Source organism: Anthonomus grandis, chromosome 5 (genome assembly GCF_022605725.1).
Source record: "Anthonomus grandis grandis chromosome 5, icAntGran1.3, whole genome shotgun sequence".
Classification (NCBI taxonomy): Eukaryota; Metazoa; Arthropoda; class Insecta; order Coleoptera; family Curculionidae; genus Anthonomus; species Anthonomus grandis.
The window spans coordinates 36,891,774-36,915,512 of NC_065550.1; the positions used below are offsets into that span (position 1 = coordinate 36,891,774).

Here is a 23,739-nt window from a genome sequence, read left to right on the forward strand (position 1 = left end):
ACATTATTAGCACACTATCGCGGCCGCTAGGGATGGGATAGTTTAATACCTTCACTCTCTCTCTCTCTCTTACTCTCTCTGTACCTCTATCTCATTCTCTTTTTAGTCCAACTGGAAACTTGCACCAACGGCGGTTTATAAATTTCAATTTAACTATCATGGTTCTATAAAGTTTTCGTGTATTTTAACCGAGAGGAGGTTTGGGACGTACGTTACTTTTCATATTTCTCACTTTTTAATTTCAAGTCAATTCAGTATATTACGGTAATTAACCAATTTACAAAATAAATATAGTATAAAAAAATTCAATAAAATAGGATTTTATATCGAAATAAAGCACTCAAACAGATCAATAGAATCAAATAAAATATATGAACAACAATGGTTTTTTTGCAAGTAGTTAATGAATAAAATAGGTTTAAGTGCCTGAAATGAGAAGAAAATAAACATTTTTTTAACGTGTTTTTTTATTAAACTTAATTGACCAACAAAACATCTTGATTTGCCTGAAAAATTTAAATTGTTTTTTTACAGAAAAACATGGTTCAACTGCCTGGAATAAATAAAATAAAGCTTTTTTCCAGGCAGTTGAAGACACTCTTTGACTGCTGATTATTTACGTCAAAAATTCAAATAAAATTACTATTAATTTCCTTATATACGGCTTACTTTATATGTATGAACAGCTGCCTGCAATAGTAAAAAATTGTTAAATAATTCCAGGCAGTTGAGCAATAAAATTGTATTTAACTACTTCATGAAAAAAAAACTTTTTTTTTTTTAATTTTCTTATTACAGGCCTGAAAAGTGTTTTATATTTTAATTGTCTTGCTTTGTCCTTTTATTTTTATTTTTACACTTTTTAGTATAGTTTTTAATTTTATAAAAATTTTATTTTTTTTATACTTTTAACACACTATTTTTAGGTTTTATATTATTAATTATGAGTTTGTAGTTTCTCGAATCTTACCTTGTTACCATGTATGTAGGAAATATGCTAAGTAAACATATTATTATTACTATTATTACTATAGATGCTATTCTGGCGAAATTATGAATTCTATTCTTTATAAATAGTTAATCGAATTTAATAAGTTACCAAATAATATTAAACAATGTAGTTCTGTAAGAGAATTTAAATGGTTGTTAAGAGGGTATATCTAATTTTAATATTTTTGTACTTTAACGTTGTACTTTACTCTTTTATTATTTATTTGCTTATTTTTATTTTTACTAGTTTTATCAAGATATTTTAAAAAATCTTTTAAAAAATATTAATTTATGTTATTTTACTTGTATGTAGCAATATGCTAAATAAATAAACATTATTATTATTATTATATTTGCTTCAAAAATATGATATTTCCAAAAAACCATAATTTCCTCAAAAATCATGGTTCAACTGCTTGGAATAAATAAAATAACGCTTTTTTCCAGGCAGTTGAAAACACCCTTTAACTGCTTAATATTCATGTCATTTGGATGATTTTTTTTAACTACTTAGATAGAAATACAACATTAATATTACCTTCCTAATATAGGGCTTATTTTATTTGTACAACTGCCTGGAAGGAAGAAATTATTTTTTATATTCCTGGTAGGTTGAACTGCCTGGAATAGCAAAAATTACTTAATGATTCCAGGCAGTTGAAGAATAAAATTGCGTGTATTGTGTTTGCTGTTTGATTTCTATAGATATGAAGCAATTCTCTCAACTGCCTAAATTAAGAGATTTTTTTTCCTTAGTTTAATTACTTGGAAAAAACGTAACATGGGCTTATTCCAGGCAGTTGAAAACTGAAACACGTCGGAAAACCAAAAACTGACTATTCAACTATTTGGAAAAAAATCATTATTCACTGGCTGGTTTAATCAGTTGTTAATTAGTATCGAGTGGCTTTGTTTAAATTTGCTAGAAATTTTAAAGTTGTTAAAAGGAGGATTTTTGGCGCCCAACGCTGTGTTAAATTCTCGTTTTTTTTTCCGTTAAAATTTAAATATTCATTTTCACTTTTCAGGGTCATTAAAAGAATTTTGTTCATATTAAAATTTGTTGTTTTTTTAATTGAAAGTTTTTCTATTAAAAGAGAAAACGTCATAAATAATAAAATTAATATTTTAAAGAGACTGGTGCAAGAAGTATCACTGATTGATTCGATTTTATGCTCAGAAGTAGATTTTTCCTAAATATCTTGCTAAGTTTACGTTAAATTTTTAAAAAATTAACCGCACGTTTAAGTAAACCCGTTTTTACGTTATGAATTTTTTTATTTTGGAAATGTATCTATTTGAGCAAATGCGTCATTCATTTTAGTACAACGCACCAAAATCTCAAATTTTCACCATTAGTATAAGTACCCTAAAAGTAATTTTTTTCCGATTTAGTACTAATCAATAAAAATCACTCTGCTTACTGGGTATTTTCAAAGCAACCAAAAACAAGGATTTTCGCCGAAAAAGGGCCCTTTTTAAAATCGAAATTTCGTTACTAAAACCAGTTGGAATCGGTCCAGATTTGATGTTAATCTGTTCCTGAAGCTTTCTGCTATTTTTCCATGTACCAAATCATAAGGTAAAAAGTTTGTTTTATATTCCAAAACATCGTCTAAAAATGGTTGACTTTGACGTCTACGCGCAATTTTAAAGGTGTTTTTTACGGCGGTTTTGACAATATGCCGTCAAAGTGGATGATACGACTTGGACTTGCTTCTAACATTCATTGATAAAATGCTTAAAATAGCTTAAAACATTTAGGAATTGGTATGGAAATATTCAAGAGACTCTAGACAATATGAATATGTGCATATCTTTTATCAAATTGTGTTCTTTTAGTTGTGATAATTCGGTAAAGTGATGTTTTAGGCATTTATCGTATTATTATAATATTAATGCGATTCAGTGGATCGATCCATGGCATTTTGCTAGACAAAAATTACAATTTTTAATAAATAGTCTAATTAAACCTAATTTACAGTAAAATTACAAACTAGTAACTTACCTTGTGTATTCACTAATAAAGAGAAAGAAAAAAGAAGCAGAGAACAATTACCTCTGTTTAGTTGGTATATTTTTATAAAGCTTATTGTTTCTGTTTGTTTTTCCAGTGGATCTGATGATGCCTAGTATGGGCGAAACACGTGTAATCCTTTGACTTTTATTTTAATAAATTTAAGATCTATCACTAGAGTTTGTTTCATTACTATTAAAAATTACAACAGAGAGTCCGATTTACAGAGAGGTCCGATTACAGAGGGTCCGATTGATTAAAAAAAAATTATGTATTTCTTTTGTTGTTTATTCGCCCGATTTCAGTGAAATTTGGTATTTGGGGCTTATTAAGGTAATAATATTATAATTATTAATTTTTTACAAATTTTTGAAAAATTGAGTTTCATGGTCACGTAACCATCATAATTTTTTTGCCCGTTTGTTGACTCGATTAAAATTTGGTTTTTGAGTTTTATTTAGAATAAAATTCTTGAATTTTTTACAAAGTATTGAAATATTATACATAAGTGTTATCAACGTTAAGTGCAGGCGTCATATTATCAATTAAGCATACTTAGATTAGAGTGGAGAATTGATAAAATTATGGTTTTCTAAAGCATAACCTAAAAACCGACCTGAACTGATCAAAAAGTCTTCAAAGGACTAACTATTAACAAACGACACAATCGCTAAGATTTAGATGATGAGAATGCCGTAGGTTGAAGTAGTTAATCCAAATTAACTGTAATTCAAGGGGCATAAAGTAACACAAACATGTACCATCGATAAATCGTCAGCGCTAAATAAAATGGCTCAACTGCGATCGAAATCCCACTCTATTCGATACCTTTTGCCCATAAATCTCCCGGTAAAACCCTTCGGTTGTGCAAAAACCAACTTGAATTGGATTTCGTGTACCTGATTTCTTGCTTTCAAAGCGGTCGTTTAAGCGATGTGTTTTTTTTTTCTCTGCATTTTATTTTAAATTGAGACGTTTCTGTATTTATCGAAGGACCATAGGGAAGAAAGTTTAGAAACTTTACATAGAAGTTAAGAGCAAAATATAATTCTTACTCGATTTAATGTTCTTTGGTGTATATATTTGCATAGAGCCCCCAAAGTCAAGGGAAACTTCTTGTAAAGCTAAACCGAACGCTGGACAGCGTGTGTAGCTGACGCAACACGTTTCCATAGCGACTCAGCTGCTCCAGACAGACCTCGAGTAATCATCCGAGTGTATAATTCGATAACACAACTGGGGTTATGGCCTCTTTTTCGCTCCTCTTTTTCTTTCCTTGTTCGCTCACTATATTAAGCGAGAAGGTTTTTACATTACGATGATGATCATTTAAACGTTTATTTGCAGTCAAACCGTAGATTTTTTTTAGGTTACCATTTAAACTTTTCAATTCCCTTTAATTGATATTTTATAATTCATATTATATAATTAACAAACCAATAAAGCTACGGAGTTGTATAAATATTATTGCTACTTGTTTTTGTTACAAGAATATATTCGTTTTATTTGTGTAATAAAATTGTATTTTTTTACAGGCAGGACAAACGAGGAGCATAACAACTAATTAGCTTTGAAACTAAGAAAAAGGTGGTAAGAAAATTCCTATTTTTTTAACAGTATAATTTCTCTGTTTTTTTTTATGAAAATGTAGGGGGATCGGACAGATTGAAAAATTTGATGTTCAGAGAAAGTTTGCATGAAATACCTTCAAAAACTCCAGTACGGTAAAAAAAAATAATAGTAGCAATTTGTGTATCACATATACCATTATTCGAGAACAGCCTGAGCAACGCATCATATATTAATACTGTTAAATATAAATTTATTCAACGATTTGTTGGTAAATTTGTAATTTTGGTATATTTATCAACAGTATATCAAGTATAATTATTTAACTATAGAATAAGCGTATATCATATACTCTTTTAAAAAAAATTTTGGCATTTAAAAAAGTTGTCATGGAATTTACATATCTTTTTTTAAACTCGAAATATTTGATAAAATTCATTTGAAAAATCATTGTTTTTCCTCTATAATTCCTCTTCAATCTAATAGCACTGTTTTTTTCACATATTTATTAATATACATCTATATAATTATATCAAATTTAAATAAACACACTGTGTTATTAGATTGGATATTAATGATGAAACCAGCTGTTATTCATGCGTATTATTTTGGAAAACAATGATTTTTGAAAACAATTTCTTACTGGTAAGTTATGTGGGGTGGGTGGGGGGCTAAGGGTAAGATTAATAAAAAATGTTTTCTTTGCAGTAAATAATTGCCTGAGAGAACAATGCTTTTTAAGAAAATTATAGGTGAGAATATACGTATATGATATACGATTCTGTTTAAAAATCCGAGAAGTTTAAGCATTTAAAAAAAATGAGAAGGGATTTACATATCTAGCCTTTAAACTCGATTACTACACTTCAAATATTTAATGAATTTTTTCTAAAAAATCACTGTTTTTCGTCTATATTATCTAATCTAATAGCGCCGTTTTTATACTAAATATTTATATATAAAATTATATTAAATTTAAATAAACAGTGTTATTAAATGTTGCATATATATTTTTTGCAGAAACATTCTTTTTAATCAAAACAACCTTTACCCCCTACCCACCCCAAACATTTGTCCAGTAAGAAATTCTTTTGAAAAATCACCGTTTTTCATCCGTAATAATCAATCTAATAGAACTGTTTTTGTATTTATAAATATACATCTATATCATTATATCAAATTTAATAAACAAACTGTGTTATTAGATTGGATATTAATGATGAAACCAGCTATTATTGATGCGTATTATTTTGGAAAACAATAATTTTTGAAAACAATTTCTTACTGGTAAGTTGTGTGAAGTGGGTAAGGGGGTAAGGGTAAGCCTAATAAAAAACGTTTTTTTTTTGCAGAAAATAATTATATGAGAGAAAAATGCTGTATAAGAAAATTGTAGGTGATAAAAAAATCTATTGTTTTTGTACCTATACTTTTTGAACATAACCTTAAGGTTTTCGAGTAAAATGTGAAAAACCCCTATTTTATTTTCCGAAAGTAAGGCATATCGCTATGAAAATTGCAGTAGTTGTACCATATTTTATCGCAAATAAGTGAAAATTTAGTTTTTTAAAATAAGTCTATTAGTACGTTTATTAATAAGCTTTTCATTATTTAGATTCAGACCCAAGCAGCACAAATGTGCTTGAAATTATCATAACACTATAACATTATAAAAAAACTTTATAAATCGTGTATAAACTCAAAAAGGGCCCATGCTAATAAAATATTGTTATTTCGTTAAACTCATTTAATAGTGTTATATGGGATTATAAAATCGATTTCAGTCCATAATAAAGCATTTACAGAATAATTTTATTTATGTTATATTACTACCTTATAAAACTATTTAAATATAATTAATTTCATTTGATATTTTAATTCACACAATTTGTATTCGACTAAGATTATTTTATCATACTCATAGAGATTATTAAATCTAACAAAGTTTATAAGCTCCATACCTTTTATAAAGAGAAAAGGCGAAATTGAAAACAACACCATGGCGGTTTAGTTATACCTGTAATGATTATTATATAAGAAAATATTATTTTAGGGTTCTCTAAACGAATATTTTCTTGCGCAACGAATTTTACTCATATTATAGAAAGGAGTAATGTTTGATGCCCCTTCGGATTATTAAAGATTTTGGATAAGTTAAAAGGAGAAAATCAAGATTAATAAAATGGCAATTTTTTCTCCCAATTTTGCCTTCCATACAAATAAATTAGAAATATCACAAACTCAATCGTAATTCAAGGCTGTTTTTATTGCAATTGCGAATGCATTTAATTTAGTTCGTAAAAACCAATATGCCGGAAATAAACCTAAATTAACGTCATTAAAAAATGGCGTCATTAGATCAATCTATTTCATTTTATAAGAAACATTAATATAACATAATTATTTTATCTGTGATAATAGTGATATATATTTTTATTTTATAAATTAACAGCTTGAAATATAATTGTTTTATTCGAGAACGCTATCAACAATTAAGTAGACATTTTCAAAAAAGAATTATCAAGAAAAAATAAAACAGATTCTATTCTAGCAAATATCATAAATTAATTGAAAGTGGAGTCTTCAAAACGTTATATGATCTTCCTAAAAAATAATTTTGTTCATAAAAACACATATTTATTTTATAAAACTTTTATAAATACTATATGAATAATATAATAATTTATAGAAAATAATTTGTTTTATAATAAAGTTTTCGTTCACTTAATATAACTTACTACAAAACCTTTATAAAATGATTTTATATCTGTTTTATCGATATGTATATTTAAAACAATTATAAAGCAACTAAATAACAAATTCTGCTTAACAAAATATAGTTATACAGAGTGATTTTCAACCTATGCGCATAAACTTAAGAAATGATAGCTGACGAGCAATAATGAGTAATAATAAAAAAAATTTAGTAAAATATTTTAAGTTTTGGAGACATCCATATTTTTTGAAATAAAACTAAAAAACGTTTATTCTTCAAGAGGTTTTATCAAATATGCCTCATCCCTTACTAAAATGTTCATAGTAAAGTTTGGGTTTAACTGCTGGTGATATAATAACCACTCACAAAAGTGTACTCGAAGCGGAAAATCTCTTGGAAGTAGAGCTTGTACCCTTTGGACATAAAACGGATACAATATCTTGTGCCTTAAAATTTGCTGTCTTGTAGATTGCGATATTTCAAATCACGCTGCAATTGTCCTCGTGTTAATTCCAGGTTGTTCTCTGATAGCTTCTAAAATACCGTTTATTTAAATTGTGCCTACGTCTAATAGTTCCTTCATCTTGTTCAGGCCGCGACCGAAAATTGCAAGTTTCTACCCCGCTGGATAACACGTAAGAAAACCCCTCGTCCCGAGTGATTCGGGCATAAAGATCAGCTGCTGTTACTGCATTCTAATGCGTTTCTCCGTAAACCAAAACCATGTCGGCAAGACCAAAATAAGGATTGAAAACGATGACAGCCTACAACAAACTAAGTACTGTTAAATATTCCAAGCAACAAACTCCAAACATCATGACTTGTCTACTCTCAATTATTAATAAACGAAATAATTTCGTCTGATATACGTTTTATTGACATTGTTTGACTTTATTTCGGAAGCCAAAAATATTTTACAATTTTTTTTATCATTATTACCTAGAATTGATCTTCAGCTTTCATTTCCCATAGTTTATGCTCCTAGGTTAAACATCACCCTGTATAAGATTATTTTTTAAATGCTTTATAGCAAATTACTTACGTCACATAGTTATTTATAAGACTTTGTTATGAAATAGGGTTGTTTATAAAACAGAATTATTTTAATTAAAGCCATTTATATAACTGATATAAAATAATTTTGTTTCGTAGTAGACTTTGTGTGCTGGCTTGGGAAAATACAGTTTTTAAATTAAAACCAGTGGTATATTTATCAACCGTGTATGGTCAAGGCATTTTTATTAAACTGTAAAACATACGTATATCATATACGATTCTGTTTACAAAAGGGAGAATATTTTGGCATTTAAAAAAATTGACAAGGGATTTATATATCTAGTTTTTAAACTCGATTACTACACCTTAATTATTTGATGAAATTCTTTTGAAAAATCACTGTTTTTTGTTCATATTATCCAATCTAAAAACGCTGTTTTTGTACTAATTATTTTTGAATAAAATTTAATTAAATTTAAATAAACAGTGTTATTAAATGAATTTTTAAACATTTATATATTTCTGCAAAAACATTGTTTTTCAACAAAACCCTAACCCCCCCACCCACCCCAAAAATGTTCCCAGTAAGAAGTTCTTATGAAAAATCACTGTTTTTCGTTTATAATATTCAATCTAATAGCACTGGTTTTGTATTAAATATTTTTTAATATACATCTATATAATTATATCAAATTTAAATAAACAAACTGTGTTATTAGATGGGAAATTAACGACAGGCTGTTATTCATGCGTATTATTTTGGAAAATAATGATTTTTGAAAACAATTTCTTACTGGTAAGTTGTGTGGGGTGGGTGGGGGGTGTAAGGGTAAGGTTAATGAAAAAGGTTTTTTTGGGCAAAAAATAATTGCCCGAGAGAAACATACTTTTGCATGGTCATATCGGATCTCCTTTTTTTATTATTTGATGATTGGTCTGTTTAGTAATGTGGAGGTAATTAAACAAAATATATATCTAAACAAATAGTAGAAAAATCGTATAAAGAATACACATGCGTGTATGATTAAGCTCTCATAACCTAAAAAAACTTAGATTCTCTACAAATATCTTGTCCGTTAAAAACAAATTTGAAAAGAAAAAATAGTTATTATTTAAACAATTTTTTCTGTTTCTCTTTATATTTTTCAGTTTATTCATTTTCCATAAATTTCTAAAGAATTTCATTTTATGCCAAAAGATTTGGAATTTTTCATGTTTTGCAAAAATATAAAATAATTTATCATGCTTTTCCGGCTTTGGCATATATAATTGTTAGATAACTCTATAATAAAAAAATTCATCAGATTTCATATGAAACTAAAATCAATAAAATCGTTACATGAGTTTCGAAAATATTTGGATTCATGTAAAGCCTTTGATAGAATCAAGATTTACACGGAAATTTATAATAACTTTGTTCGTAATCAAACTCGTGGGATTTCAAATGAAATAAAAATCAATAAAATGAGTTCTCAAAATATATGAATTTCTATAAAATCCTTGGGAGTATCAAGATTTTTTCAAACTACTTAATAAGCCCAAAATTCTTGTATTTACAAGAAAACATACAACAGGCTTTTTGGTAAAGAAATTCATTAACTTTTATTTGAAACTGAATCAATAAAATCTATACGCAAGTGAGTTTTCAAAATTTTTGAATTTTTTTAAGCACTTTTCCAATTTCTTGATAAACTTCTAAGTAACTTCAAAAAAGATTCTAATTATAAGATAAGGTGTCTTTTCAGTACCATATATGTCAAGGTCTCTGAAATATTCGGTAAAGTTTTTTGACTTCAAAAATGCTGATTTTGTATCGTTAAATAATTTCCTTGCATCTATCGACTGGTCCTTTATTAACAACACTTCTGATATAAATATTTCCCTAAATAAGTTTTATGACCTTTTGTATGAAGGAATCAGCTATTTTGTGCCTATTAAGTCCTATAATACTGGTAGCTTTCCTGTATGGTTTTCAAGAGAGTTAAGAAACTTAGTTTTACATAAGAGGATTGCTCATAAAAAGTTTAAGGAGTCTCAATTGCAAAGTGATTACTTGGTTTTCTCTGGGCTTCGGCATGCAGTGTGTTGAGCGGTCAGTGTTACCGCGATTTTATTTCTCGTACCGAGAATAATCTATTGGTAAATCCTAGGTTATTCTGGAAACATCTAAGCAATGTTAAAAAGTCAAATATTATTCCTAAACACATGTTTTTTAATGATGAAACTAGTGATGAGGGTGGTGATACTGTTAATTTATTTGCCAAATATTTGTCAAACGTATATTCTGATAAAGCATTTTAAATACCTGAATATTACATGACAGGGATTGTGGATCAATTCGATGTCAAATTTGTAGAGTTTTAGTAGAGGTTTTTGACGAGATTCTTGGCTTACAGAGCAAGACTTCTGCGGGACCGGATGGCATACCCAGCTTGCTACATCGTGAATGTGTATGTACTCTGTCGAAGCCTATTTGCACTTTATTCAATCTGTCTTTAAAGTCGGGAGTATTTCCTTCTTTTTGGAAGAATTCGTATATTACGTCGATATTTAAGTCTGGTAATACTAGTGATGTCAGTAATAGTTAGGGGAGTTTGTATACAGTCAACCTTGCCTAAACTTTTGGATGCACTTGTAACCAAGCAATTGTCGTGGCAATGTAAAAGCCTTATTATTAACAGTCAACATGGTTTTCAAAAAAATCGTTCCACTGTTACTAACTTAATATGTTATGAAGATTATTTGTTTAATACTTTTGGTTAGGGTTCATAAGTTGATGCTGTTTATACGGATTTTTCGAAGGCGTTCGACAGAGTTAATCATGCGCTTCTACTGGCAAAGCTCCAAGCTTTGGGTTTTGCATCAAAATGTTATTTGTTGGCTAAGGGACTATTTACTGGATAGATCGCAATGTATACGGCTTAATAACTTCTTATCTAGCAGCTTTTCTGTGGGTCCGTTGCTTTTTACAATTTTTGTTAATGATATAGGATTATTTGTAAGAAATTGTGAATTTTCATTATTTGCTGATGATTTGAAATTGTTTGGTCTATTGATTCTAATGTTCAATGTCAAATGTTACAGGATGACTTGCATAATCTCTATGAATGGTGCAACCTTAATGGTTTAGTATCTTTTGTGTTATTTTATTTTTGTAAAATTGCTGGATACCGTTAAATAAATAAATAAAGAAAAACATGTTTCTTGTAAGAAAATTCATCAGTTTTCATTTAAAACCATAATCAATAAAATCTATTCACAAATTTCTAAAATATTTGAATTTGTAAAGCCAGTATCAAGATTTTCTCATTTCTTTGACAAACTATTTTATAACTCGAAAACGGTTGTATCTACAAGAAAAATTGCAAGGACCTTTTTTAGTGATGAAACTCTAAACTCATTAGTTTTCATATAAAATCAAAATCAATAAAAATGTTTTTTCTTTCTCATTTTTAGGACAACAAAGTTGCCTGGAAGTATTTTAAAAAAATGTTACTTTAAATGGACGTAGTCACAACTTAAGCTCTATAATATTATTAGTATTTTATAAAAACTTTTAAATAGGACACTCCATATTTTAATGAATTCGAAATGTACGTAAAATTTCAAGCAATTAAATGGGTCACAAGAAATACTTTAATCCAACTGTTCCGAAGATATAAGCGATTAAAGGACGCCTCTTTTTTTAACTTTGAAACCGGATCTTGCGATTATAATATATTTGGGATCACCGCCACTGACCCACGACGGCCAAATTTAAAACAAAATAATATAATTGATAATCAGGCGCACTTTTATGTAAGCGATAACAAAAGTCCAAATATAATCGCGTTACTTCGATTATTAAAACACGCACATATTCTAAACAACCGGTTAAGCTCTTTCAATAAGCCACCAACGTTTAGAATAGAGGACGTTTTACGAAAAGCTTATTTCGGGAATGACCCTTTAGGAATTTAACCTCGAACCTGACCAACCAGACTATCGATTAACCCCTAAAAATTCCTCGCTACGTCACAATCGCCGCACCCCTTTATTTTACCCTTAATAGCCGAGGGTTGTTCCTTATAATAGAGAAAAAGCCGGATAAAGTCAAAACAATAAACAAACATCGATTTCTAATAGTTTTAATGAAGAGAACGGGAAAAGCAGTAATTGCCCTAATAAAGATAGACCCGTAAATAATGGGGAGTAATTTCACCCTGTCGAGAACAGAAAATGTCTTTATTGGTTCGTTTTATTTGTATCAGTTTATGTAGCTCTAAATTAACTCTATAATCGTTTTGGGTAAATTGGGTATATAGATGACAGGGGAGGCTGTCTGTTTTTTATAGGCCGGTCAAGGGAAATTGAGGCAAACTATGTTATTTTCATACTTTTACGTGAAATTAAAGGGTCACATCAGTTAAATAATAGTTCTCTTTATTAATTAAGAGGTCATAAAAAGAAATAGTTTCCAGTTTTTAAGATCTATTTATTGACATAGTTTTCAAATTATGTTCGTCGTCAGGATTTGACAGTATTTTATGACAAATTATTGAGAATTGTGACCTTTGTGTAAATATACTGGATTTAAATAAAAACAATCGCAATCGTCTTTTTCTACGTTAAATAGAATTGGTGTTGGCGAATTTCAATTGTTTATATCTTGAAAAGGGTTTGATTAAAGTATGTCATCTAATTCTTGGAGTTTTATATAAAATCTAAGAATGCAATAAAATATAGGGAGTCCGATTTAAAATGACAAAGTTTTTACTACTTTCGAAAAAAATATGAGGCATATTAATTTTAAATTTTGGTCATTAAATAGGCCTTAAAAAACTAATACAAAAAAGTGAAAACCGTTCACTTCTATGTCAAATAACCTTGACACTATGACCTCTCAAAGTCAAAGAAGAAGAGATTTTCAACTGTTTATATCTCTACAACGGTTTGATCAAAGTAGGTCATGCGACCCATCTAATTTCCTAGAATTTTACATAGAATCTAAATATGCAATAAAATATTGGGTGTCCCATTTAAAATAACAGAGATTCTATCACCCTTAGAAATTATATCAAAGATATAAAAATTTGACATTTATCGTTAAATAGGTCTTAAAAAGCTAAGATACGAAGGTGAAAACCTTTTCTTTCTATGTTAAATAGTTTCGATGCCAGAGCATCTCAAAGTGGGAAAAGTGACAACATTCAATTATTTATATCTCCAGAACGGTTTGATCAAAGTATGTCATGCGACCCATCTAATTTATTGGAATTTTACGTAGAATCTAAATATGAAATAAAATATGGGGTGTCCCATTTAAAATAACAGAGATTCTATCACCCTTAGAAATTATATCAAAGATATAAACATTTGACATTTATCGTTTAATAGGTCATAAAAAGTTAAGATACGAAGGTGAGAACCGTTTCTTTCTATGTTAAATAGTTTCGATGCCAGAGCATCTCAAAGTGGGAAAAGTGACAACATTCAATTATTTATATCTCCAGAACGGTTTGATCAAAGTAGATCATGCGACCCATCTAGTTTCTTGGAATTTTACGTAGAATCTAAATATGCAAAAAAATATAGGGTGTCCCATTTAAAATAACAGAGATTCTATCACCCTCAGAAATTATATTAAATTTATAAACATTTGACATTTATCGTTAAATAACTCTTAAAAAGTTAAGATACGAAGGTGAAAACCGTTTCTTTCTATGTTAAATAGTTTCGATGCCATAGCATCTCAAAGTGGGAAAAGTGACAACATTCAATTATTTATATCTCCAGAACGGTTTGATCAAAGTAGGTCATGCGACCCATCTAATTTCTTAGAATTTTACGTAGAATCTAAAAATGCAATAAAATATAGTGGTTCATGTTTAATAAAATACCAGAAGAGCAAATACTGGCTCTGTATGGTATCTTATAAACCGTTTGATCAAAGCATATGGTGTGACCCATCAAATTCTTTAGAATTTCACTTAGATTCCGAAAATTTCATAATATTAAGAGCTGAATAATCCAATTTTCTTATATACAACAAATTGTCTAAAACTAGAGGTCTCACAAGCGCCTTTTGACCCTTAAACCCTCATCCCCTATACACCGGTATAATATAAGAGCACCATTTCAAATTGAACATCGAAACAATACAAAATACAAATAAAAAGTAGAAAAATGTGTAATTGACAGGGGCCCTCCATCTCTCTCTCTCCGTTTCCCGTTTTTCCATTGTTTTACCGGATAATGGATAGCGGTTATTTACTTACGCCATAGATGCGGAAACTTCCGCTGATTGCGGGACTTTTAAAGAAACAAAAGAACAATGACTGCTGCTATACCGGTGAGTCTCGCAGGAGGAGTAGGAGGAGGTATTTTCAATTTTTTAAATGAAACCTATTCTTTTCCGCTCAAAGGTTTTAATTGAGACATTATATAACGTCGGTTAAATTAAGAAAAAGTAATGGCGCGGTAAGTAATTATTTTTGACTATAGAACTGCCTTATTCACTCCCTTTTTGTTTTAAAACTATTTAATTTAAATATAATTAAATTGAGGGAACGTATTAGAAACTACAAAAAAAAAATAAAAAAAAGGTTACGCCCAACGTGGGGCTCGAACCCACGACCCTGAGATTAAGAGTCTCATGCTCTACCGACTGAGCTAGCCGGGCTTAAAATCCGAAAGCGATATTCAGTGTTATATACTACAAGGTAAAATAAATAGGATTTACGAAAATTATAATAATTATAATTAAGTTTATTTATTCTACTTTTTGATAACTATAACGTAGTCTCCGTTAAATATAAATTTCCATGTTTAATTTTTAAATCATTTTATTAAAAACCATTTAATTAAGTAATTGTTCTTGTAATTAATTCTATTATAATTTCTCATAATAAAATTAATTACAAAAACAATTGCTTAAATTATTTAATAATGACAACATATTAACAATTTATTTCTTCTCCAGTAGGTCTGCTACTCAATATCGAAAAAAAATTTTGTCGTGTCTATCGCATTTCATGGTCCAGGCACGCCTGGAATCATCTTCAAATTTCACTTTTCTTAAGTAGTTGAACCCACTAGAGACGTGAAGCATCATTTCATAGTGATCGTAAAAGTTTCATGGATCTCAGACGGGTTCAAAGGTCAGAAAGTGGGTAAAAAGTGCATTATTTGGTTTCTACCGCATTTCATGGTCCAGGCACGCCTTGAATCATCTTCAAATTTCACTTTTCTTAAGTAGTTGAACCCACTAGAGACGTGAGGCACCATTTCATAGTGATCGTAAAAGTTTCATCAGTCTCAGATGGGTTTAAAGGTCAGAAAGTGGGTAAAAAGTGAATTATTTGGTTTCTATCGCATTTCATGGTCCAGGCACGTCTGGAATCATCTTGAAATTTCACTTTTCTTAAGTAGTTAAACCCACTAGAGACGCAAAGCACCATTTCATAGTGATCGTAAAAGTTTCATGGGTCTCAGATGGGTTTAAAGGTCAGAAAGTGGGTAAAAAGTGCATTATTTGGTTTCTACCGCATTTCATGGTCCAGGCACGCCTTGAATCATCTTGAAATTTCACTTTTCTTAAGTAGTTGAACCCGCTAGAGACGTGAAGCATCATTTTATAGTGATTGTAAAAGTTTCATGGGTCTCAGATGGGTTTGAAGGTCAGAAAGTGGGTAAAAAGTGCATTATTTGGTTTCTACCGCATTTCATGGTCCAGGCACGCCTTGAATCATCTTGAAATTTCACTTTTCTTAAGTAGTTGAACTCACTAGAGACGTGAAGTACCATTTCATAGTGATTGTAAAAGTTTCATGGGTCTCAGATGGGTTTAAAGGTCAGAAAGTGGGTAAAAAGTGCATTATTTGGTTTCTACCGCATTTCATGGTCCAGGCACGCCTGGAATCATCTTGAAATTTCACTTTTCTTAAGTAGTTGGACCCACTAGAGACGTGAAGCATCATTTTATAGTGATCGTAAAAGTTTCATGGGTCTCAGATGGGTTTAAAGGTCAGAAAGTGGGTAAAAAGTGCACTATTTGGTTTCTACCGCATTTCATGGTCCAGGTACGCCTGGAATCATCTTGAAATTTCACTTTTCTTAAGTAGTTGGACCCACTAGAGACGTGAAGCATCATTTTATAGTGATCGTAAAAGTTTCATCGGTCTCAGATGGGTTTAAAGGTCAGAAAGTGGGTAAAAAGTGCATTATTTGGTTTCTACCGCATTTCATGGTCCAGGTACGCCTGGAATCATCTTGAAATTTCACTTTTCTTAAGTAGTTGGACCCACTAGAGACGTGAAGCATCATTTTATAGTGATCGTAAAAGTTTTATGGGTCTCAGATGGGTTTAAAGGTCAGAAAGTGGGTAAAAAGTGCATTATTTGGTTTCTACCGCATTTCATGGTCCAGGTACGCCTGGAATCATCTTAAAATTTCACTTTTCTTAAGTAGTTAAACTCACTAGAGACGTGAAGCACCATTTCATAGTGATCGTAAAAGTTTCATTGGTCTCAGATGGGTTCAAAGGTCAGAAAGTGGGTAAAAAGTGCATTATTTGGTTTCTACCGCATTTCATGGTCCAGGCACGCCTTGAATCATCTTAAAATTTCACTTTTCTTAAGTAGTTAAACTCACTAGAGACGTGAAGCACCATTTCATAGTGATCGTAAAAGTTTCATTGGTCTCAGATGGGTTCAAAGGTCAGAAAGTGGGTAAAAAGTGCATTATTTGGTTTCTACCGCATTTCATGGTCTAGACACGCCTGGAATCATCTTAAAATTTCACTTTTCTTAAGTAGTTAAACTTACTAGAGACGTAAAGCACCATTTCATAGTGATCGTAAAAGTTTCATGGGTCTCAGACGGGTTTAAAGAATAGAAAGTGGGTAAAAAGTGCATTATTTGGTTTCTACCGCATTTCACGGTCCAGGCATGCCTGGAATCATCTTGAAATTTCACTTTTCTTAAGTAGTTGGACCCACTAGAGACGTGAAGCATCATTTTATAGTGATCGTAAAAGTTTCATGGGTCTCAGATGGGTTCAAAGGTCAGAAAGTGGGTAAAAAGTGCATTATTTGGTTTCTACCGCATTTCATGGTCTAGACACGCCTGGAATCATCTTAAAATTTCACTTTTCTTAAGTAGTTAAACTTACTAGAGACGTAAAGCACCATTTCATAGTGATCGTAAAAGTTTCATGGGTCTCAGACGGGTTTAAAGAATAGAAAGTGGGTAAAAAGTGCATTATTTGGTTTCTACCGCATTTCACGGTCCAGGCATGCCTGGAATCATCTTGAAATTTCACTTTTCTTAAGTAGTTGGACCCACTAGAGACGTGAAGCATCATTTTATAGTGATCGTAAAAGTTTCATGGGTCTCAGATGGGTTCAAAGGTCAGAAAGTGGGTAAAAAGTGCATTATTTGGTTTCTACCGCATTTCATGGTCCAGGTACGCCTGGAATCATCTTGAAATTTCACTTTTCTTAAGTAGTTGGACCCACTAGAGACGTGAAGCATCATTTTATAGTGATCGTAAAAGTTTCATGGGTCTCAGATGGGTTTAAAGGTCAGAAAGTGGGTAAAAAGTGCATTATTTGGTTTCTACCGCATTTCATGGTCCAGGTACGCCTGGAATCATCTTAAAATTTCACTTTTCTTAAGTAGTTAAACTCACTAGAGACGTGAAGCACCATTTCATAGTGATCGTAAAAGTTTCATTGGTCTCAGATGGGTTCAAAGGTCAGAAAGTGGGTAAAAAGTGCATTATTTGGTTTCTACCGCATTTCATGGTCCAGGCACGCCTTGAATCATCTTAAAATTTCACTTTTCTTAAGTAGTTAAACTCACTAGAGACGTGAAGCACCATTTCATAGTGATCGTAAAAGTTTCATTGGTCTCAGATGGGTTCAAAGGTCAGAAAGTGGGTAAAAAGTGCATTATTTGGTTTCTACCGCATTTCATGGTCCAGGCACGCCTTGAATCATCTTAAAATTTCACTTTTCTTAAGTAGTTAAACTCACTAGAGACGTGAAGCACCATTTCATAGTGATCGTAAAAGTTTCATTGGTCTCAGATGGGTTCAAAGGTCAGAAAGTGGGTAAAAAGTGCATTATTTGGTTTCTACCGCATTTCATGGTCTAGACACGCCTGGAATCATCTTAAAATTTCACTTTTCTTAAGTAGTTAAACTTACTAGAGACGTAAAGCACCATTTCATAGTGATCGTAAAAGTTTCATGGGTCTCAGACGGGTTTAAAGAATAGAAAGTGGGTAAAAAGTGCATTATTTGGTTTCTACCGCATTTCACGGTCCAGGCATGCCTGGAATCATCTTGAAATTTCACTTTTCTTAAGTAGTTGGACCCACTAGAGACGTGAAGCATCATTTTATAGTGATCGTAAAAGTTTCATGGGTCTCAGATGGGTTTAAAGGTCAGAAAGTGGGTAAAAAGTGCATTATTTGGTTTCTACCGCATTTCATGGTCCAGGCACGCCTGGAATCATCTTGAAATTTCACTTTTCTTAAGTAGTTGGACCCACTAGAGACGTGAAGCATCATTTTATAGTGATCGTAAAAGTTTCATGGGTCTCAGATGGGTTTAAAGGTCAGAAAGTGGGTAAAAAGTGCATTATTTGGTTTCTACCGCATTTCATGGTCTAGACACGCCTGGAATCATCTTAAAATTTCACTTTTCTTAAGTAGTTAAACTTACTAGAGACGTAAAGCACCATTTCATAGTGATCGTAAAAGTTTCATGGGTCTCAGACGGGTTTAAAGAATAGAAAGTGGGTAAAAAGTGCATTATTTGGTTTCTACCGCATTTCACGGTCCAGGCATGCCTGGAATCATCTTGAAATTTCACTTTTCTTAAGTAGTTGGACCCACTAGAGACGTGAAGCATCATTTTATAGTGATCGTAAAAGTTTCATGGGTCTTAGATGGGTTTAAAGGTCAGAAAGTGGGTAAAAAGTGCATTATTTGGTTTCTACCGCATTTCACGGTCCAGGCACGCCTGGAATCATCTTGAAATTTCACTTTTCTTAAGTAGTTGGACCCACTAGAGACGTGAAGCATCATTTTATAGTGATCGTAAAAGTTTCATGGGTCTTAGATGGGTTTAAAGGTCAGAAAGTGGGTAAAAAGTGCATTATTTGGTTTCTACCGCATTTCATGGTCCAGGCACGCCTTAAATCATTTTGAAATGGCTTACGCTCTTCACGCTCCCGGGCGTATGTTCAAATCCTTGCCATAACAAAACTTTTTCCTTTCTTTTCTCAAGAAACATCATTTTAAGCCCAAATGAGTATATTTTAACTGATGCACTTACATACGAACATTTTCCACTGGATAATAATAATAATAATTAAATATTATTGTATGTACGTCACTGTCTACCATGAACACACACACACACACAGACATTCCTCCGGGAAGAGCCGAGACGTCCGACATTACCGCGTATCACTCCTATCGCCATCTCACTCGCGCAGCATCGCGGAATCGCCGTCGCCCTCTCGCTCGCACTCGTTTACTACGCATCGCATCCATCCCGAGGATCGTGACACTCAAAAACCTCACGATTTCGCTGTGGATCGCATCCATCCTCTCCAGTCGAGTTCGATAGACGCGACGCGACGTTACTGTGGAATTTTTTTCTTCTGTCCTTTTTTATCTCATAATTTTTTTTTTTTTAATTTATTTATCTCAATTTGAACGCGTTACCCACCATGTGGAGATGTGTCGGGTCAGGTACGTCATCGTTGCCAGACGGTTTAATTAGAATGTACAGTTTTATGGTTGTGGATCCAGATTTTATTATGGAGGTGCCTGGATGGGGTGATTATGGTGAGTGTAGGCATGTTCTTAATCTGTTCTTCAGGTTTCTGGATTAGTAATTCCTAAGATTATTTAGTTAAGATAGTCTAGGAATATCGAATATATAGGTTATGTTTTTTAATGACCGAATATTGGACCTCCAATAATATTTAATTAAAAAAAAGTGGTGCTTCATAACGCCTTTATTTTATTAACTATTTGCAATATGGCGGCGCTTTCCTTTATACTGGAAGTAGATGCTAACTTTGTTATTTTAAATAAGACACCCTATATATTATTGCATTTTTGGATTCTAGGTGAAATTCTAAGAAATTTGATGGGTGACATGATATACTTAAGTCAAATAGTTTCTGAGATATAAGCCATTGAAAAACGTGGTTTTGGATTTGTAGGTTATGGTGCAAAGGCTATTTAATATATTGGGAAATGGTTTTCACTTATTCGTATTATTTTTTTTAAATTTCTTTACTGAGGAAATTTTAATTTAGTTTTTATGAATTTTGTAATTTTTTTGACAGGTGAGCATTTTGATAATTCTAGTGAAAACTATAAAATTGATGTTAATAGACAGATATTGTCAAATTAAACAACTGTGTAAAAACCGTTTCTCTTTAAATCCAATGGTTTTCATTTTATAACCTCTCAAAGTCTTAAGCTGTCAATTTTTCATTTCTTGTATGTCAAAAACTGTTTCTCTGAACTATGACATGTGACCCATCAAATTTCTTAGAATTTCACGTAGAATCTAAAAATGCAATAATATATAAAGTTTTTTTGCAAAACTACACCTACTTCCAGGAGTGTAGCCATCTTAAAGTTGACAGGTGAGAATTTCAAAACTTTTAACAAAAATAAAAAAACCGATGTCAATAGATAAATATTGACAAAATTAACAAAACTGTGAAAACCATTTGCCTCTGAGTCTAATAGTATTAATTTTATAGCCTCTCAAAGTCTTTAATGGACAATATTTAACTTCTTATATCTCAAAAACCATTGAACAAAAGTATGGCATGTGACCCATCATATTTCTTGGATTTTTACGTAGAACCTAAAAATGAAATAATATATGGAGCGTTGCATTATAAATAACGAAGTTAGCACCTATTTCCGGTATAACTGGAAGTGCAATAATTTTAAAAATGTTTTAAAAGGCAAGGGCAACCTTGAAAATGCTTTTCAGTTACATTTGAAAATTGACGAGTGTTTTAAAAAATTTGAAATTTTTGACATTTTTTTGACAGGTGAGAATTTTCACACTTTTAGTAAAAGTAATGAAGCTAATGCTAGTTGATAGGTATTGACCAAACTAATGAAACCGAGAAAACCATTTTCCTGTAAGTGAAATAGTATTAGTTTTATAGCCTCTCAACGTCAAAAAAGTGTCAATGTTTAACCTTTTATAACTCAAAAACTGTTGGCATGTGATCCATCAACATTTTTAGAATTTTACGCAGAATCTGGAAACCAAAAAAAAAAAAATAAAAACGATTTTTTTAACCCGTTGTCGGACCTAAAAACTCTTGTTAGACCATAATCAGTGATAATAAAAAATAACACATATCAAAGGCATTAAGCACAAATCAAAATAAATTAAAGAAAAAATAGTTTCAAAACCATATACCGAAAGACTCCAGCTTACATATAACATAAACATAATCCTAAGTAAACATTTAATGATTTATGATGCTCGTTATACCCCCCCAAATGAATATTATATGGGGTGTAGTCGGGGCTATTCAATAGGGTTGGCAGAAAATCTGTTTTTAGCGGATAAAAGGATGATAAAGCCCCGGCTTTGTTCTCTCTCTCTCACGGGTTATATACGTTATTATAAAACTTTTTTTTTATATTGTTGATAAGATTTGAAATATGCAACAGTATGGAATAAAAACGAAAAATTAGGTTATCAAATTTAACCGTTATCTTTTGTAAACTGTTATGAGATACGCGTTTATGAGTGGCGGCGTGGTTCAAGAGTACGACGATGATTCACATGCGGCCATGTGTGGGCTTTTTGTCGAGGTTTCTGATAATACCATTTCGTATATTTAACGATGAAATCGAGCTAAGTTAACAGATGGAATTTTATTTATAATTTATGTGTGTGAAAGGCTTGAGTTTGATAAATTTTTTTATTTAGAAGGTGTTTCTAGGTTTATTTTAAAGGAGATGCTCTATATATTGTTTCATTTTTGGAATCTACGTGAAATTTTGAGCAATTTGATAGGCCACATGATATACTTTGGTTAAATGGTTTTTGAGATATAGGAAGTTAAAAATTGTCAGTTTTTTTGACTTCGAGAGGCTATAAAATTTACACTATTCGAGGCACATGGTTTTTAAAGTTTTGTTAATGAATAAACAATTAAAAAATTATGAAATTTTTTGTTTTTAGGGGTTATGAAAAAGGTGATTTTTTTCTTAAAAAATCTTGCAAATATGCCTATTTCTCAAAACCCAAAAAAAAACATACTTTTGAAAATTTGTAGAATTATTGCTCTTTAAATGACTAAATAGTACAAAGAGTGGAAAAAAAAATTTTTATAAACAAAACCCCAGAATATGGACATAACTCTACAAAATATCGATATTAAATCGCGATGATTATTTTTGATTCATTTCGCATGGAATTCGGGACATCCTGTACAGTCTCAACGTTCCTATTTTCCCAGTACGAGATAGTCTAGCGTGTAAACAAAACGAGCGCTTATTAAAATTTATGATAAATACTAATAAAATCAATTTAATTCTGTGGCTGGAGATAGATTAGGCGTACAACGAGCCACATCCGCTCCGACGAGGGGGAACCGAGATAAACGTCGATAAACCGAGAAAAAAAAATAAAATAACGGCGACGACCACGAGAAAAGTTTACGATAAAATTTTCAGTAAAAAAAAAATTGAAAAAATGTTTTTTTCAATTTTACTCATATTGAGATCACCGCGTTGACTCAATTAACCAAAACGAAGGTCCGTCGCTTTTTCCGGCGTCATTATTATTGCGGAAACCATCCACGGAAGTGGATGATAATCACAAATTAAATGCCATTAAGGAAAGTTGGCCAGAACAAGAGTTAGATTAGGCACGAATTCATTTACTCTTCGGGATAATGTGCCCGATGGCGTGCGTTTATACGACGGTTACGTCATTGTATCCATGTTAGTAAAAGCAGGGACGCATCCAGATCTTTATTTTATCATCAAAGGGGAAGAAAATAAAGTCAAAGTCTCAGAAATCAAGCGTCTATTCAGTGGCGCACCGAGGGGGGGGTTTTAGGGGTTAAAACCCCCCCCAGGACTGCAGGACCTCTAAAAGAAAAAAAAATTACAAATAATATTAATAGAAAATACCTATTTAAAAATATAATTTAAGAATTTTATTAGTTTTATTAGGATTAGATTTTGCATCAGAAAATGTCCGCAGTAATCCATTTTCTATAATAATTATTATAATAGTGAAGGGATAAATCAATTTTTAAATGCTCCCCGTAGCAAAGCAGCAAGTAAATCAAATTTAAGTTCTCCGGTACCCGTTTAGCTGGAGGCGGCGGCGCGCGCCGTAGCCTATCGAGACCGAGATTTTGCTTTCGGGGAATCACAGAATTCGTATTTACGTT

At 31.4% G+C, this 23,739-nt stretch overlaps 1 non-coding gene across 1 annotated transcript; it reads right to left on the reverse strand.

Moving 5' to 3' along the window:
• Positions 1 to 14,876: 14,876 nt before the first annotated feature.
• Positions 14,877 to 14,949, reverse strand: Trnak-cuu (transfer RNA lysine (anticodon CUU)). The gene has a single exon. It is a non-coding gene; the product is annotated as a tRNA-Lys (tRNA).
• Between the last annotated feature and the right edge of the window lie 8,790 nt (positions 14,950 to 23,739).